General features: G+C 39.3%; 1 protein-coding gene across 31 annotated transcripts in view; it reads left to right on the top strand.

Moving 5' to 3' along the window:
• Nucleotides 1-14885, top strand: part of CTNNA3 (catenin alpha 3) — a 1517748-nt gene that overhangs the window by 67142 nt on the left and 1435721 nt on the right. The gene's annotated exons all lie outside the window — the stretch shown is intronic.

The following is a 14885-nucleotide window of genomic DNA, read 5'->3' as shown; positions in this document are numbered from 1 at the left end:
GATTTGATTTTTATGGAATAAATATCGTCTAAAATCATCCTTTAAAGTATTGTTAAACTGTAAAAGAGTATGTATTGGGTAATAATGATAAAATTCTTAGAGTCTTTCCCAGTTTATCTTTTAAAAGCAATAGCAGTAATGATATGTATGTGTAGCTTTAAATTATCTTGTTTCAAAGTCAAGAAAACTGAGTGGGGCAGGTAGCATGGTTAAAACTATCTTTATTATATAAATGAGGAAACTGAGCCTAGAGAATTTCAGTGACTTGCTGCAAGGCACATGGTGTCTCATTTGTCAAATAGGAAATTATTTTTAAAATACCAAAATGTATGAGAAAAGCAGCTATTTAAGGAATTCTATGATAAAGTCTTTCATAAATTTAACAATCCTTTAATCCTTTAATGATAGCATGCATAATGATTCTCCGACTTATTTATTAAGTCCAGATTTTATTCAAGCTTTGCTTGAAGAAACTTATACCATAGTATGGATTTAAATTTTTTTGTCCTTAACTCATAATTTGTGAGGGAACTCCCTGTTAGGCTTACCTTACATCATACCTCCTAAGACAAACTATCCATTTTTTGAAGGCCTTGAAACACTCAAGGGTTACTGGGGTGAGAAGCTACGCTGACCTTACCTCTGATAACTTAAAAATATTCTGCTTATCTTCTCTGTGGGGTGGATGGAGGGGAGGGGAGTAGCTCTGAGAATAGACTTTGCACACGTTTTTACTTAGCACAAGTTGATATCTGCTACTAGAAAGACACTTTAAAACATATGCCTCACTGACGATAGCTTAATCATCAACCTTGGCAGTCTAAAAGGCACTAATATGTGGTATGAAATTGATGCTAGATGACTATGGAGACTCCTTTAAAGTCCCCATCTTAGCCTGAAAGGTCTTATGTTAAAAAGAAAAAAAAAAGCTTATTTATTGTTTTTGTAGTAAAGTTTACTGGAAAAATTGGAAAAGGAAAACAAAATAAAATAAAAATAAAAACAAAAAAAGAAAATAAGAAATCACTTACAATTTTAGTACCAAGAAGTAAACATTAGTATTTGGATGCATTTACTTCCAGTACGGTAAAATTGTGGCTGATTTTTATTACTTCTTAGTACTTTATCATATTAAAGAACATATATACATATCTGATATATCTATAAAGACCGTAAGTAAACAAGATGGCGATAGTACGGTGTATGTAGGTTATGTCTCACTCTTCCATTTAAAATGATACCTTGATAATTTCCTCATTCTTTGTAAGCATGACAATAAAATTGCTGTTTAATCATCCGTCATATGGCTGCACCATAGTTTTTTAAGTAGCCTCTAATTTTTGGACATTAGGTTTTTTTCTATTTTTTACTGTTATAAATAATACATGAATTTTTATCATCAGTTCAACTTGTTTCCCTAAGAATAGTTACTAAATATAAAGGTAAGTGGCCAAGATATGAGAATTCTTATGTTTTTTCATACATATCATCAATTTTTTGGGGAAAGTTTTAAATAATTTCTCACAAGTCATTTAAGATTTTGTTCCTATGCAATTACCCTGTGTGGGGTGGGGAAATTGCCTTCATTTTGGAGATAGCTGGTAAAGGGAAGTGCATTAATGCTACTGCATAACCCTTATTTGTCCCATAACGATGGAACATTAGAGTTGGTCACTTAAGACTTGCCAATCACAAAGGCTGCTGACATATTGCTTATGAACAGAGATTGTATCATTATGGAGAAACTACTTTTTTATTCTAATTGAAACCAATAGATGTTTTGCCTTAATCAAATGCATTGATATTGCAGTCAATAGAGAGTATTCTAGGTAAATTCACATTAAAGAGTATGCTGTGCAGAGTTTGTGTGTATTTTCTGGCATGTTTAAAAATTATTTAATCTATAAACATTTATTGAGTCCACCTAGAAAACTAAAGGGGTGAAAATGACCTAAAGTAGTTTTAGTCCCTTGGAAAGAAATTTAACTCTTTTAAAAAGTGTGATTATACTAATTTTAGAGAGCTTTTAATGTGATGCCTAGATTCAGTCTTTTCATGATCTGCAAGTAGATGAGTCAGGGAAAGGGAAATTAGTACTTACTCTATGCCAGATAGTTCTCAGTTACACATAAGTGTAAATTGTTAATTTTATTTTCCTTAAGATTGTTAGTGTTTTTGAAAATGTTTATCGATTTCTTAAAGGTGGTTTGGTATACTACTACACCAATATTCCTGTTAGAAAGAACAGAAAGAAAGTTTCTAGATCTTAGCAATATTCAAGTCAAATTAAATTAAAAATAACGATTTATAGAATATTTACTATGTTTAGGAACTATCTCATAAAGCATTCTAGTACAACAAAATTATTTGAACACACTTTTGGTTTTCATTATAATGGATTCTCCTTATGAAAAACTAATGCATTTCAAAGTTAAAGAGTTATTGAAATAACTGACCTTTGGATTGGATGCACAACCTTCTTGTGTCTGTCACTTCGATCACACATCACCTATCAATACAAGTAAAAAATTCCATTAAATGTTTTTTTTCTAGAATAGCATCATACTAAATATCTCGTCACATTCTTTTTTTTTTCTCAAAGTTTGGTTTTAATTTGAGATAGTTGCTCTTGGTTTATTTTAAATATGTGATATAGTCTCTAATTATACTGGAAAACATTCCGAAAGAAGTTAATGATCTTTAAGTTCATGGTGCCACCAGGTAAAGCCATCAATTTAGTAGCCCCGTTAAAAGAATTTTCACCTTTCCTCATTATTTACCTTCATGTTATATTCCTTCGCGTTCAAGGTTCCACAGATATTTCTTACCACCTCTGTATATAACTCAAAGTCAAAATTCCATTTTAATATTTGGAGTAATTGGTCATAGATACTATGATGTCTCTCTGACTTGTAAATTCATTTATTCATAAATCTTTATTCTACTCTTTTTATAGTTACCAGAGTCTTCCCCATCAAACCTGATTTATCTTTAATCTATTTTTTTCTCTTGGGCACAGGTAAATCACTAGGTCATTTTGCAGGGATGTTCAGCCTGGAATATATTTCAATCATTTCCTTTCATTTTCTCTGTGTGATAACTTACACAGTTGCATCTCTCTGTAATAAATTCCTCCAATGGATCAGAAATAATTTTTTTCTCAGCAATTACATTTTTATGATTGCAACTGTAGGCATCTGCACTTTATCATTTTCAAGATCCAAGTTTGGCAATGCAGTGCAGAAAGTCTGTTTATGCAGAACTGCGATTAAAAGAATTTACATCTCTATGTTGTATACTCTCTGAAGGAGATATAAACTGTTAGATCGTGCTACAGTCATTACATAATGGAATCGTCTCTAATCTTATTTGCTACAAAATATAATTTGCTATGTGTAAGATTCATGTTCAGTGTGAGCTAAAAGAACTGACTTACTCGAAATCTTATAAGATAAAAACAATAAAAAAGTCCTTATAACATGTTATCTTCAACAAGGTTTTCTTGGGGGGGCAAAGGTTCAAATGCATTTTCTGATGTAAATATATCCCATGTTTTCAAGAGGTAAATATAGAGTTAGATCAATAGTAATAACATTATTCCTCTGGCTCTCACCCCTAATTCTTGTATGACCTTTTGGCCTTTTCCCCATTTCCTCTTACATAGTGTCTCCTTTCTATTTCTGAGAGTCCCTTGGGGATGGCTTTTATATACTCTATCATACTCATTGGGTCAAGTTCAAGAATACCTGCCAGACCTTTATCAGTCAGCATAAGCTAGGTCATGCTGTGACAAGAAGACAACCCCCAAATCTCTGAGTCTTAAAAAAAGTTCACTTCCTACTCAAGCTACCTGTCCCGTGTGGGTTGGTTGGGGTCTCTGCTTAGTACAGGCACTCAGGGACCCAGGCTAATGTAAGCTCCATCTCAACATTTGCTTCCACTGTTGTTACAACAGGAGAGAGAGAACGTGATAAACCATGCAAGTGCTCCTAAAATGTTCGTCTGGGTGTAACATATGTCATTTCCACTCACATTGCCTTTGTCAAAGCTAGACATGCGGTCAATGTGAGTGCAGGATGTGTGATCCTGTCCTGTGCCCAGGAGAATGGGAATGTTTGTGAACAGCCCTAATAACTATTATCTTCTTGTTACCTCCTCTTTAGGGGTTCTTTTTTTTTTTTACTAAGTCTCCATCTGCTATCAAGTCACCTTTCCACCCTGATCACAGCTGACTTTATCAGGTTGGGAACCTGACTTCCTGACACTCAATTATAGGTTGGCAAGAAGCCTGTCAGGCAATCTGGCATGAGAGCTTTGCTTCTGGGGATGATGGTGAACTGGTCCTATCATCATTGCCTCTTTGCGGGAACTGACTGCATACTGAGAGTTAAGCAGTCAGTACCTAGCATCAAACAGTTATATCAAGCGCAAAGCTGAAAGACACACAGAAAGAAGTAGAGACATGGAGAAGAGTTCTGGTGGTGCAGTTTTCAAGTTTGGGTCCACAAATTTCTGCTGTTGAGGGACAATAAGATTACCTAGTTACCAGGGTTTTAATGGATCCTTCCAATTTCCAAACCACAATCTAGTCTCCAAATTATATTCCAGTCTCTGTGTGGCCTCACTGTTTCCAGTTCCCTTGAGCATTGGCTATGTAGGCCGGATACTTGTGTTCCTTATGTAATCTGATTCCCTGACCTCTTCATCAGCAGCTGAAAGTTCTAAAGAAGTTCCATTAGCAGCAATCCAGGGTTCTTGTAATTGCCCTCACTCTCTTATGCTGGAATGGAGATTTTCCTGCAAAGCCTCTCTTTTGCCCTTTCCCTCATCTACAAATTTTGGAGTCTCTGAGGCATGACTCACCTATGCTCCCAAACCAGTCTATCTGCCATGTTTTTTCATTTTGTCTGGCTTCATCTTGTTGATGGATGGTAACTGCCAATGATGCTCATTGTGAGACTGGAAATGGACATGCTAAGGTGCCAGTGCCTCCAAAGTTGCCAATTTTTAAGGTGGCAGAATGGCAGTGGGCTCCTACAGAAGAGCGGAGAATACCTTTCTTCTCAACTGTGCGTCACTCGGTCACATGGGCACCAATGAAGCAACGCTTAAACCTAGAGTCATGTAAAATTCCTTATGAAAACATCCCCTTTCAGTTTTTTCCCTAATCTCTCCCTGCTGCTTGTTAGAGTCAAACTGAGTCCAAGTGGCCGGATGGTGAACTTAATCCTTACTCCTCCAAACACCGTGTTTTCCTTTTCTCTTTGGCTTCTATGCAGAATCTCTCTGCCACACTCTGCTCTCAACATAATTTCTTTCTCCTCTCCTTTAGCCAAAGGAAAAACAAACAAACAAAAGCTATCATGCATATCAATTTATGCAAATAGATGCCTAGATGCCCAAAGGTTTCATTTCCCCCTGTTCTACAGACAGATCTGATTGACTTCCAGGTTAGGTGTTTTGGCTTCTTAGCCTCCTAGAATATAATTCCCTTTGTTCCTTTCAGAAAAGAATTCAAGTTTTGTTTGTTAGTGGTTGATTTCTGTCATTTCTATAGGTCATTTTCAATGAGAATATGCTATTTTCTTATGTTTCCTGGGTTTTATCTCCAAGCTTTTTCTTTCTTTGTAGACTTGCTTATTATTCTATCAACAGAATTTATATCAGAATTAATCTTGAAGGTTCCAAAGAAATCTCAAAGACAAGTGTGCACACATAGGGTGTTCTTGTAGATGACTTTATAAACAAATATTAGAGTTTTGACTGTAAGCCTAACAAGTAACCTTAAAAGTTAGTGAATTAAATGTGTTTAAAACACTTATAGGCTCAAGGCTTAATAAGTATGAAGATGTTATTTTTATGGTAGTATGAAGAAATAAACTTAATTCTGTCTCAGTAATGTTTTAAAGTTTAAGGTGATTCAGTACAGTTGAGTTAATTCTAATAAAGTGAATTCTTCAATTTCTGCATTCTTTTACTGCCAGAAAACAGCTCCCATCGGAAAGTTGTTAGGCTATAGTATTGCTTGAGAAATAAATAGTTGAGAAAAAGGAAGCCGCTTCCTAAATTAAAATAACGACAAGAAAAACTAGTAGCTAACTGACTAAAATAGCACAAGTCCAGTGGGAGTGTGCATGGCTGGGCAGATATGGGCTGCCCCGCCCCCCTCCCTCCCCCCGAACCTGGTAGCTTTGAGATGAGCTGTGGGCAGATGTCTGTCTCTGCACATGCTTCACTTCTTGGCTTGCTTCCTACATCTTTGACACTGTCAGACTCTGATTTTCTTTCTACTCACTCTAATGTTGCTGCTCTGTTGTTCTGGGTTCTCTGACCACCCCTGATCCACTCCACTTCTGTTAATATTTTATCTTTCACTTATCTTTTCCTCCACAAATTCACACTGATCCCACAGATGTCCACTTCTAGCTTAGCTGTGGAATAAGATCTTTCTCTTATAAACTGATTTTGTAGGCAGCCAAGTGGTATAGACTGATAAGCCTAGATCAACTTGCCATTTTATTGGAAAATGCTAGATTGATGGGAGCAAATGTGGTTCAGCTGGCTGAAAGGACGGAAGAGTCCGTATCTCCCCAGATGGTCATTTTCACTGCTTGGGTTATGATTCTGCCCTTCATAGAACCTCCTGGGATGGTTCAGAATACCCAACTTGTCTCAGGAGATAATGCTGCAGTTTGACAGTTCTGTGACTCCAGATCAGTGGTTGGCAAACTTTTTCTGTATAGGTCTAGATCATAGATAGTTTCAGCTTTGACAGTCTTAGAGTCTGTGTTGCAACTCCTCTGCTTTTATAGTTTGAAGCAGCCTTAGACAATATATAAAAAAATGGATGTGGCTGTGTTCCAATAAAACTTTATTTACAAAAAGAGGCAAGTGGCCAGATTTGGCCTGGGGTACTTAATTTGTAGGCCCCTGCTTTAGACTGACCATTTTCTCATGGAGATACTTTGCACTTACCCATGAAGGAAGGATAAGAAATGGGCAATAACCCATACACAGTTGAGAGCTGCTGTGAGATAAATTATGATGTAATGGTCTGTCACTAAGCCCAGTGAGAGACACAAAAGTCTCACTTGGGGAAAGAGTGCTAACTAGGCAATTCAGAAAATTCCTGTTACTGTTGAGATCCTGTCAGCCCAGTGGTTTTCAACACTGGCTGCGCATTAAAATCACCTGGGGAGCTTTTAAAAATCCTGATGCCCAGGCCATGCAGGAAACCAATTAAATCAGAATCTTTGGCAGTAGGAGCAGGCAGTAATTTTAAAAGCTCTCCGGTGATTGCAATGTGAGAACTGCTGTGCTGGCCTGTTATATCAGCCAGTAGTGAGCATTGTTCTGTCTCTTGGCCCAAGGCTTGCCCTAGAATGGCGCCCCTTCTTTGTCTTTTTAATGGAGTTGGGTGGTGCCCATCTGGAATAAATTTATAAGGAATTCCTGGGGGTAACTTCCTGCATCGACTCTGTAACATGCTCAGTTAGTTTTCCTGGGTCCCAGGAGGACTATTAGTAGCAACTCTAGGAAAACTACTGCAGCTGAGAGGTCTTGGGCCCATGTTCTGCAGCTCTCCCTTACCCAGCAATCCACTGCTGACAGCGTTGTGGATTCATGTACGAGTTAGGTTCTGATGGACTCTGCTTAGGGCTGAAGAAGCGGCAGTGAGGAAAGAGATTCATAAGCACAGTCTGAAATTATGGTATGGTGTTACGTCACATATGGGAGCTTACATTTCCAATCCCCTGCACCAACGCTTCTCAATTTTAGCTGCAAAAGGGTATCGCTTGTGGAACTTATAAACCCCCTGATACCCAGGCCACAGCTAAAGCCAGTTAAATCAGAATCTCTCGAGTAGGACTCTGTTAACAGTATTTTTAAAGAGCCTCCCAGGTGATTCTACTGTACAGCCACTGGAGTAGGATCTTGCTGCCACCAAAGGGTTGTCCAGGGCCTGGCAGCATCAGGCAGCATCTGAAGCTCATTTGGGAGCTTCTAAAATATGCAGACCCTTAGGCCCTGCCCTAGACCCGCTGAATCAAAATCTATGGTATAATAATAATAATCAAGGTGATTTCTGTCACATTAAAGTTTGAGAAGCTGGTGTAGGAGGCTGTAAATTTCTACTTTTAAATTGCTACCTTGTGTAGCCAGAGGTGAAAACCAATGACCTACACCCTTAGCTACCTGTTTGAGTGATGAAGTCATCGGGAATTTCTGAACTCTGATCCCCATACTGTTGCTCTGCAACTGAGTCCTTGAAAGGACTGCCCAAGAGTGTCGTCCTGTTGTGCAGAACCGGTGCATTTCTTCTGAAGAGGATCTGCCTCTCCCACACCCCGACTTAGGCCCAGCCACCCCTGCTTCCGTCCCTCTCCAAGCCTGTGGTCAGTTTTACACCAAGTCATTCTGTTCTACCCAGAAAGGGCTTTGGGGCAATGGGAAGCATGACCTGAGAAATGAGAAGCTTTTCAAGAACTAGTGCTTCTCCTTTAGGATGTTTGAAACCAGGACATAATTTGTTATAATCTAGACATAATTTTTATCTCTGGGAAAGTTACCTCACCTTGTTATAGCTGGATTTGAGTATATATATATATATCTCATGCAGCATTGAATGCTCTACAGATTAAGGCTTAATAAATGTGGTTTGCGATTTTCAGATGTTTTTTCTTTTAGTAAACAATTTGCATTCTCAACTCTGATTTGCAAGATACTGTAGTTCTACTTCAGACACGTTTTCCCATACTCTCCACCTCAGATTTTAGTATGTCTCAAATTAGGATGCATCTTACAATGGATATGAACATTTAATGTAGTTTTCCTTTCTCATGTGTGTAGAGAATCACAAATTTACCCACAGTCCACTTTAGCTCATTTATCTTTCATAAGTGATCTTACCTTCCTCATAAGCTCCCACTCCCTGGAGACTGGGAAAACGCCTTACATTTCAGCCAATAAGATTGGTAAACTGGTGTGATTCAGCACTGTAAACAGTCCCTTTTGGTAAATACTCAGTTTCTTTAGGTAAAATAATTAGAACCGTGTGGTTGAGGTGAGCGTGTTGCTTACGTGACCCCACGGGGGTGGGGGATGGGCCTCTGGATCCATGTGTAACATTTAGACAGTGCCTATTGCTGCAGAGTGGCTTGCCTGGGATGCTCTCTGAACTGGTGACATTTGAGGAGTGACCAGTCGCATGCATGGCCATCTTGTGGTCACCTCTGTATATTTCTGGATGTAGTCTACAGCTGATAAAGTTTGTGGACTGCTCTCTCTTGGCTTGGTTAGGGTCCATGGTTCTCCCAGGATGCCTTAGCCTCGCCTTGACCCTTGACAGAGCTTCAGACCCTTAAGTCCCAGCTAGATCCTCCATCATTTGTCTGGCATCATCTGTCCACCTTTCAGCCTCTGCTGCAGGATCCCCTCGCTCCTCACCATGGTGGGCTTGGGGAAGGCCCACCAGTCTTCAATACAGCCACATTTTGATTGTCCTTCAGGGTACCTAGGATGGTCTGGGTCTTATCCATGCCTCAGAGGAATCAAGAGTGGCTTAGAAAGCTAAGCTGCCCTTGCTCCTGCCTACTTACTGTGATGCCAAGGTTACACTGTGGCTGCCCCAAAGTCTGTGCAGGGCAGCTTGTGAAGCAGTTTTCTTCCAGAGTCCCAAAGATAAATGGAACCAAAGTCCCTCTGCTTTCACTGTTTCCCCTCAATCATGCTAGCATAGCTCCCCAGTCTGGGTACAGCTCAAAGAGGAGTTTTAAGGACATGTATCTTACTTGTCTTTCCTACCTGTTGGCTTCTTCCAGTAGTCTCTTGGGGCTAGGCAAGGAGAGCTGCCATACTTCTTTTTCCTATAGGACCAGATCTTTTTCATAAGACTCTATGATCTAGTCTATAAGATCTAGCTTTTGCCAAATGGGAGCTAAAAAATTTAGAAAATAATTTCCTGTTTCTCTAATGGCTTTCATAGCTATTTTTGATTAAGACCTCAGAAAGCCAGCTTTTAAACTCAAAGATGAACAATGATATCTTTTTTCTCTCTGCTCTCTCCTTCTCTGGGATAATAGGCCTCATGGCTCAGCCTTGGATTTGGAAGGTTCAATACTGACAAAATATTTTCCAAGCTTACATTCTGAAAAGGAGTGATTAAAAAATTAATGGTATGTGTTATAATTGATGGTGTTTTAGAATTGAGATGATAGTAATATCCTGATGTTTTGAAGATGGGACGTTAGGGCATTAAATATCAAGCACTGGCTAAGGGGATTCAAGATTTGTAACTGATATTTAATTTTTATTAAATAAAAAAAAAAGGAGCCAGCCCCGTGGCTGAGTGGTTAAGTTCAGGCACTCTGCTTCAGCGGCCCAGGGTTTCGCTGGTTCGGATCCTGGGCACGGACATGGTGCTGCTCGTTAGGCCATGCTGAGGTGGCGTCTCACATGCCACAGCTAGAAGGACCCACAACTAAAAGACACAACTAAGTACTGGGGGATTTGGGGAGAAAAAGAAAAAAAAAGATTTGCAACAGTTGTTAGCTCAGGTGCCAATCTTAAAAAAAAAAAATGAGGCAAAAATAGCTTTGCCAACTTGGAGGCAATCCTGACAAATGAGGTGGACGCAATCCAATCAATTTTAAACCAAGCATCAACATTTAAATCACTGATGGGCTGTATTCAAACTACATTTGCGTTGCTATAAAATCTTGACCATAGAGACCTACAAGTCAAATTTCCTGTGGTCTTTCTTGCTTAACATTTGTTATCTCTTATTTGTATGTGATGAGCAGATGATTATGTATATTTTTCCCTGGACATCTTCAATATAAAGGAGCTTTGTGTTAGAAGAGAATAGGTGTCAATCTGATGGTCTAAGGTAAACACAAAAAAAGGAATCTGGCAACACATAGTGGGAGCAAAGTAAAGATAAAGCTTCATAAGTTTGTGTTGGCAAAGCATATTGGCATAGTTTATTCAATTTTATGGTTGATAGGGTTATAAATGATTATTAAACAAAGCTGGAACACAGAATTAGGGTTCATAACCATATCCCACCATCACTCACTGCTAGACGTGGAACCCTGGGCTGGATTGACCAGGGGACTGTTTGAACATGCCTGAGCTACTACACGTGAGGTCAGCCATTCTTTATTTTGGGGCCGGCTCTGGCCTGATTGCATTTTTCACTTCTTATTTTGTTTCCTTCAAGCAGTCAATGATTATTGATGAAAAAGAATTGTCCTTTTGCCTTTTCTTGCTCAGCACTTCTTTGAATCAGTACTGTACTATAAACTATTGGTTATTGATTCACCAGAATGATTAATGTCTGATTTAGGTGTAAACAGCAGCATGAATATAATTTCTCCTTAGTTTGCTTAGTTCAATGTCTTGGTAGGTTTTCTCCTCATTCCTGCAAACATTTGTTTGTAGAGCAGGAGATGATATAATTAACATTACACTTTTTACTGAAGCCTAGTTTGTCTCTGAATCATTGCTCTGTATAAAACAAGCATCTTTTCTAGATAATAGTTACATTTGAAATGGCTAAAGCCACACATCCTAGGATGAATAGGTTCATGGTGGTGGGTTTCCTGATAAATAACTACCTCTAAATGTTGGGAGTGCCCAAAGTTCGACCCTGTAACTTTTCTAGCTATACTTTGTTTTTAGGAGGTCTCATCCGGTCTTATACTGGATGAAATACTGTTCAAATATCTTTGAAATTTTTAGTGAGACCAGCAAAATCATTGATATGTGAATAATTAAAATGAAAACATAATCTATAAGAAACCTATCTCCAGCCCTTACCTCTCTCAACTCTAGAATTATTTACTAGTCTCCAGTTGAGCAACTCTAATAGGCAAACTTAACAAGCCTAAAGCTCAACTCTTGATTCGCCTCCCTCCTCATTGTCTCCTTAAGTAAATCTTACTCCATACACCTAGCTGCTCAGGCTGTGTGCCATGGAGTCATCTTTGGTCCCCTATTTCTTTCATAATCCATATCTAATCTATCAGCAAACCCTGTGGACTCACTTCAGAATCACCAGAATTCTGTCGCTTCTCCGCGACGGCACCACTGCTCCCTGGAACAAGTCAGTGCGATTTCCGCTGGAGCTGTTGCAATGGCCTCCTAACTACTTTTCTTTCTTCCATACCTCATTCTTCTCCTTCAGTCCCTGCCCAATCCCCAGTCTATTCTCTCACAGCAGCCAGAATGATCCTTTTAAATTTTAGGTTAGATCAAATTACTTTCCTGTGCTAAAACCTTTAATATCTCCCAAGCATGAGAATAGAATTGAGAGTGTTGGTGGTGATTTACAAGGCCTGCATGATTTGGTGCCTAGACGCCAGCCTGACCTCATCTCTTATGCTCTCCCCTCACTCTGCAGTAGGTGCACTGGCCTTCCTGCTGCTCCTGGAACACACACACCAGTCAAGCTCTCATTTTGGAGCCTTTCCACTTGCTATTTCCTCTGTTTGGAATACTTCCCCCCGATATTCAAATGTCTTACTGCTCTCCTTCCTTAGAGTCCTTGTTACCTAATCAGAGCGCCTTTCTCTGATATCAAATCCTAGACTTTCCCCATCACTCATCTATTCCGTTACCCTTCTTCAAGTCATAGCACGTATCACTACCTGCTATTGTGTTATACAATTACTTATGAATTTGTTTATTCTCTGTCTCCCATCAGTAGAATGAGGCTCACTGCCGTATCCTGGTATAGTGCAGGTGTACCGTTAATATTTGTTGAATAAATGCATGGTGGAGTCCAAACTTGTTTTTGGGTGGTAAGTAGTTAAGTAAAAACTGGAAGAAACTAATATTTGATATTAGTCTCAGCATGTGGTCTTTCCCTAGTTGTGTTTATGTTCATGTTTTTTCCAAGAATAAGTGCCCTTCCTGGATTAGAACATTTAGCTACAGCTGTTTGTGTGTCTGACACATGAATCTCTTTGCTTTGTTATGCCATCTGCATGGGCCAGAGGGCTGGTGCAATTGGAGAGGGATCTACATGTGCTGTGTTATCATCCTCGATAGCTCCAAGTAATAGCTCTAGATAGCAGTGGTTGTTAATCTAACAAACAAATAAAACCCTAAATTATATTTAAAAAGATGATGGTTGTTTTATACTTTTTATGTCATTTGTGGTGAGGATTGTTATTGGCTGAATTGTGTCCCCCGCAAATTCATATGTTGAGGCCCTAGTCCTCAGTACCTCAGAATGTGACTGTCTTTGGTGGTAGGGTCTTTAAAGAGGTTATTGAGTCAAAATGGGGTCTTTAGGGCAGGCCCTAACCTAGTATAACTGTTGTCCTTATGAGAGGCGATTAGGACGTACAGAGACACAAGGTCTGCATGCACACAGAGAGAAGACCACGTCACAGCAAGAAGGTAACCCTCTGCAAGCCAATGAGAGGTTGCGGAAGAAACCAATCTTGCTGACACCTTGATCTTGGACTCTAGCCTCCAGAACTGTGAGAAAATAAATTTCTGTTGTTTAAGCCCCGACTCTGTGGTACTTTTTATGGCAGCCCTAATACAAGGATTAAAAAGTGAAAATCAGGGGGCCACCCCCGTGGCTTAGTGGTTACGTTCACACGCTCTGCTTCCGCAGACGAGGGTTTACAGGTTTGGATCCCGGGAGTGGACCTAGCACAGCTCATGCTGTGGGGGCATCCTACATAAAATAGACGAAGATGGGCACAGATGTTAGCTGAGGGCCAATTTCCTCACACACACACACACACACACACACACACACACACACTCACACACACTCACACAAAAGTGAAAATCAGGAATAAAAATAGTGTGTCTTCTGCTTTTATTTATAGTTTGAAAATGAACTAAGTAGCCTGTCTTTATTTTTTTTTGCCAAAAAAAGACCAAATATTAGTATATACGTAATTCTAGATCACTTTGAACTGATTAGACCCCAAATAAACTATATGAATGGAGACTTATTTATTCAGAATTTACAAAAATTTGCTTTTCCATAATACTAGTCGTGGGAAAAGACAGAATATCCTACATTAGAAATTCCTTTTGACTAAAACTGATTTGATTAAACCATGTTTGATTAAATATGCTATCACTAAACTTAGATTTTAATTTTGGCTCAGCTACCAGCTCTCTTTGTAACCTTGTACAAATCATTCCACATTGTGGCTCTTGGTTTAAGGTTTCTACAATCTAGAGTTTCATCCATCTTTTCATTAAGTCAACCACTATTTATTTATTACTTAGAGTATCCTGGTTCTGGGTTTTCAGGATAAGTCAAGCATGGCCCCTGCCATTACTGAGTTCATGGTAAAGCTGGGGAGGCAGTATGTTAACAGCTAATTACAAAACACTGTCATGAGTACTGTGAGAGGTACATACAAGGGGCTATGAGGGGAGGGAGTTGTTCCAGGTCAAGAATGCTAAACATTTCCCGTTCTGGGCCTAACAAGTAATTTGTGGTCAAACTCCACAGTGGAATGGAAGATGAGAGTGAAAATTTAGTCAGAAGTCAGATAATAAAGTGCCTCATAAACCATGCTTTAGACTATGTAAACCATGCTTTGGACTTTATCTTGTAGACAGCAGGGCGCCATTGGAAGGTTTTAAGCTGGTGCAAGTGTGTCAGATTTGCATTGTAGAGAGGGGCTCCACTGGAAGTGTGGGATGGGTGTGGAGACCAGAACTGATGCATATACTTTCCATAACAATCGAGTGGAGGACGGGGCTGAGATTGAGGCCCTGTTTTTGTGTCATGGAGAATGGCTTGGAGGGAACATAGGCTAGGGCAATAATCCAGAGAGCAGCTGTGAGAAGCAATGGCCGCGGGCTGGAAAGGAGGTGACAGAAACTGAAGCTTTTAAAAAGAC

Source organism: Equus przewalskii, chromosome 1 (genome assembly GCF_037783145.1).
Source record: "Equus przewalskii isolate Varuska chromosome 1, EquPr2, whole genome shotgun sequence".
Classification (NCBI taxonomy): domain Eukaryota; kingdom Metazoa; phylum Chordata; class Mammalia; order Perissodactyla; family Equidae; genus Equus; species Equus przewalskii.
Note: the sequence above shows the minus strand (reverse complement) of the source record. Positions and strands in the feature narration are given on the sequence as shown.